Source organism: Rattus norvegicus, chromosome 13, assembly GCF_036323735.1.
Source record: "Rattus norvegicus strain BN/NHsdMcwi chromosome 13, GRCr8, whole genome shotgun sequence".
NCBI lineage: Eukaryota > Metazoa > Chordata > Mammalia > Rodentia > Muridae > Rattus > Rattus norvegicus.
In genome coordinates this window covers 91,421,489-91,426,264 of record NC_086031.1, presented here as the reverse complement: position 1 = coordinate 91,426,264, position 4,776 = coordinate 91,421,489, and the positions used below count along the sequence as shown (strand labels likewise).

The following is a 4,776-nucleotide window of genomic DNA, read 5'->3' as shown; positions in this document are numbered from 1 at the left end:
CTGAAAACACCAAAGATTTGTTTAATACTGACTATGAAAACACCCCTTTGCATCAAAATAAGTGTCCCTCTTTATTGCACTCTGATTATTTTCTATAGAATTTAAATTGTACATGAAATTATAATTGTGCCTTGTTTTATGTAAATTGATGGTCTCAATTATTGGGAAAGGATTGGAATGTTAATGGACTGTTTTGCTGGAGATGTGCCAAGGAAAGCAGCAAAACTCGAGGAGCTCTCGCTGAGGTACACAGCCAGACATGTAAGTCAGGGACACCAATGCGGCCTTGAGACTTGGTCCTGCAGTCTGAAACGACAGGGGCTTTTCTCCAAGAAGATTAAATTACCTTTAATGTTTGATGCTAGAAAGTTCTGTGACTGCAGATTCTAATTTGGATTTATTTAAAAAATAAATATAAAGCAGGAGCCCCATTTGTAGAAGATCACCTGTAGCCACACACTTTCCCCTTACATGCTGTTTACAGAACAGGTTAGTTATGAAGAACAGGGGTCTCTCCTGAAGACTGAGGAGGAAGAGAAGGTCCAGTGGCAGTGCAACATTCGTGGATGCTGCAGTCTGAGGAGAGACCAGCTCAGGAAACTGCAGCAGACACATCCCAGCCCTCTGCCACTACTGCCTGCCTATCTCCTTATGTTAATCTGGGACCCATGGAGTTGTACACATCTTTGCCACACTTAGGATCGGGGTGTGGGCAGACCTCAGTGTTTCATTACTCAGATGTTTACATGGTTTTTCAGTTAAGGTATAGCCATAGATGCCAGAGACATGGTTATACATCTGCCTCAAACTGCCAGCCTTCTAGATGACTTCCACAAACCCTCGGCATCAAGAAATGCTGCAGACGTACAATCACCTCTGGGTAGAATAAGACAAACTGTTTCCTTTACAGCGAGACTCAGAACCCAAACACAAGCATCATGGATGTACATCTATTTGCAATGTTTTAGGAATTGAAAATTGAAAGTTTTAATTATCTTAGACTTGAAAACAGCCTCTTTGCCAAGGAACATGGATCTTATTAATATAGGCATACATACAAGATGTATATACAGAATATGATTTAAGATTTTAACCAGAAAATAAAGATCTCTTCTGATTGTAAATTGTTTTGAATGGAGCTCTACGGTGGAAGAAAGGTGGATTTGAGGCATTTTTCTATACCATGTTCAGCAGTTCTAGGGGCCATAGCTATTTCCAGTGACAGCTGAGACTGGTCTAAGTGCTGGCCTGGCTTGTGTGAAATAACTTCAAAAGGATGAAAGCCTGAGGTCTGTATTACACATCCATGTCTGCATTACACATCCATGTCTGTATTACATATCCATGTCTATAACAAAGAAAGTCTGAAGTCTATATTACATATCTATGTCTATAAACGTCAAAGAACCCAGAGTCTCCTGACAACTAGATGGATGATTAAAAATTCTATGTATCCAGAGCTGCAGATAGAGTGTGCTTGTCTAGCACACAGGAAACCCTGGGTTGGATCCCATTCCTAGCACTGCATAAACTAAGTGTGAATCAAGTGTACTCAATGCTGCTGTTAGATATTTATACAGAATGTCTTAAAACACTTGCTTTTTAAACTGTTACTCATTCACATGGATGAGAAGAAGAAAATGGACCTGTCCATATTCACATGCAAAAATTATTTTATAGATGATATTTATTTTAAACTAATGAAATTTCTCAGGAACAATGGTCCAGAAGTGATCACTGTAGTGCATCGAGACATCAGAAAACCAAACTCTTACTTTAATCTGCTAATTCTCTGTCACCAGCAGGAACTGTACAGAGTCACCTGCACAACGGCAGCATGTTTTAGAAGCTGGAAAGGTATCGATCTCCTTCATCGTCACCAATGGATAATTAAAAGCATGCTGTTGGGCATAGCCAGTTCTCCGGCCCTGTGCAGTGTCAGTTCTGCCTGAGCAGAGGAGTCCTGCTTGCTGCATTATGACCACTCACAGTTCCAAGCCCACACCCACGCCCTCCACTGCAGGTGGCTCCACAAATCCAGTGCTGTCCTTCCAAGTCAGAGGAAATAGTGACAAAACCCCACAAAGGTGGCCTAGAATTCACAATGTCCTAGAAAGTAAAACTTTTAGGCCTATCATCTATCCAGGAAGCTTGCACATCTCTCAAGGCATTCAGATGTTCTGTTTTTCTCTTCCTCTGCCTTACGTTACTTAGAAATTACTTACTATTAAGTTGGAATTATAAAATCAAATGCATGAGTTACTATTTTATTTAACAAAAGCATATATTCTCTTCGATACGCCAGACAGACAGCCCAGGAGGTGAGGAGTTTCTTTCTTCTTCTCTTAGGCAGCTGGCTCACTGGGAGGAAATGTTATTTGCCCAAGGTCAACAACAGGTTCAGAGGCTAAGATCAGAATCCAGGCAAAGAGCCTGTAGAAACTGCCCTACCCATGAGGCACCATATGTTCCATTAGGAGCTAAAAGTCTTTATAGGAGCTCATCGATTCTTGCTGTGAGCCCGGCAATCCTCAAAGGAGAACTGGCCTGAAGCGTCCCTAGCAGGGAATGTGACTCTTAGATGTGGCAGAGAAGTGGGAGAGCTGCCCCTGAGCTTTGTGCAGGTTCCCTGGAGCCTCCTCCAGTCACTGACTAGCTAGGAGCCAGAGAGGACACACAGTGAGGTCAGAGTCTGTCTAAGGCAACACTTGACAATCTTGTGTTCCTAGACTGCACAGCAGGCAGGCATTAACTTTGACTTTAGGCACTGTGCACAAGCTCTCCGCCCTGCTGCAGAGTCTCCTAAAAACAAAAGACAATGCCACTGCCCAAGGGAACTGGCCTGAGGGGACTTTCAAAGGATCCCTTGCTATAGGAATATGCAATTTTCCCTTCTCATGAACCCATGGTGACTTTGGAAGAGCTTTCCTTTTCTTAAAAAAGTGTCTCTTTTTCTACTTTAATATAAACTAACAAGTAAGCAAATAAATGGTTTCCCCCTTGCAGGGTTTTTACTAAGTGCCAAACTTGCATTGAAGCTCTCTAGGGCTCACCTCCTCAAGGGATAACTACAACTCCATGAGACTGACAGGGAATAGTTGAGCCCTGCAATGCACCATATTTACCCACCACTTCTGTGTTTTAAAGTGTGTGGGTCCTCTGATGTGCAGGTGGTATGTTTGTCTAGAGTGTGCAGTCTGTGTCCCTTTGGGGCAGGTCTCTCTCTAAACCTGGAATTAGGCTAGAGGCCAATGAGCCCAGCAATCCCTCTGTCTCATCCCCCACAAGCACTGGGATTACAGGCACATGCAGCCACACCAGACTTTTCTACACAGGTTCTGGGATCAGAACTTAGGTTGTCATAGGGCAAATCAGATCATGTGTACGAAACACGTCTTTATAAACTATCCATGCTCAGAGCCAGGCAGTTGCCTCAGTGGGTAAGAGCTCTTGCTCCACAAGTATGACGACCTAAGTTCTAACCCATACCATCAAAACAACTGCATCGGGAATAAAGAACTCTTTGATGGTAAATCAGTAGAGTGGGATCTGGGAGGACTGTATCAGTCATAGTACGTGACAAAGTAATAAACAACTTAAAGGGGTGGATCATTTATTTTGGCCATTGACAGTCATGGTCCCCCCTGATTCCAGGACCATGGCAAGGCTGAATGTCAGAACAGTGGAAGTGTTGGCATGTTGCTCATTTTGTTACAGACAGGGAGCAGAGGGAGGGGTAGGCAGGAGATTGGACAGAGTTGGTCCGGGTATAACTTTCAAAGGCAGGCTTGTAGGCCTCTTGAGGTAGGTGCGCTAGTGGCCAGGCCCCACGCTGAAGACCTCCACCCACCAGGTTCCACAGGGTGCAAATGGACAGTGAAAAGCCACTCTACAAAACCCACAATCTCAGGACACTCTGAAAAGCTCCACCTTCAAGAAAGCCTAAAGTCTGCCTTCCACTCAGGTCTTTGCTTCCTCCTCTTCCTCTTCCTCTTCCTCTTCCTCCCCTTCCTCTTCCTCCTCCTCCTCCTCCTCTTCTTCCTCCTCCCCTTCTTCCTCTTCTTCTTCTTCTTCTTCTTCTTCTTCTTCTTCTTCTTCTTCTTCTTCTTCTTCTTCTTCTTCTTCTTCTTCTTCTTCTTCTTCTTCTTCTTCTTCTTCTTCTTTTTTTTTTCCTTTTTTTCGGAGCTGGGGACCGAACCCAGGGCCTTGCGTTTGCTAGGCAAGCGCTCTACCACTGAGCTAAATCCCCAACCCCTCTTTGCTGCTTCTTGCAAGAGAAGAGGCAATCACTTTCCTGTGTCCCTCCCAGTAAATCTCATGTGCGGTTTGTTGTGTGGTGTGACGGTGGTTGGTTCTCCTTGACTCCTGACTGCCAGGATGCCTTTCCTTCAGAGCTGTAACACGGGCATCAGGGAAACCTTTCCCTTCTGAGCTGTAGCATTGCAATGCTGCCTGTAAGCTTCCTCAAGCCGGGTTCCATCACCTCTCCAAACAGTGCCACCAGCCAGGGTGAAGATTTCAACACATAGGTGGACACCTTTGATCCCAGCACTGGGGAGGCAGAGGTAGGTGGACTGTTGTCAGTCTAAGGCCCATCTTGATTATATACAAGTTCCAGGCTAGTCAGGGCACATATGGAGACCCTATTTCCAAACATCAAACTCAAACAAAAAAGGAATTTAACACACAAACCTGTGGAGAACAACTCTGACTCAAACTATAAAAGACAGTATTACGTTTAAAGGTTGGCCACACAAAATTATCTGTATAGAAATA

At 44.2% G+C, this 4,776-nt stretch overlaps 1 protein-coding gene across 22 annotated transcripts in view; it reads right to left on the bottom strand.

Annotated features, from left to right (window-relative positions):
• Sdccag8 (SHH signaling and ciliogenesis regulator SDCCAG8) overlaps nt 1-4,776 on the bottom strand; it is a 231,469-nt gene that overhangs the window by 91,991 nt on the left and 134,702 nt on the right. The window lies entirely within an intron of this gene.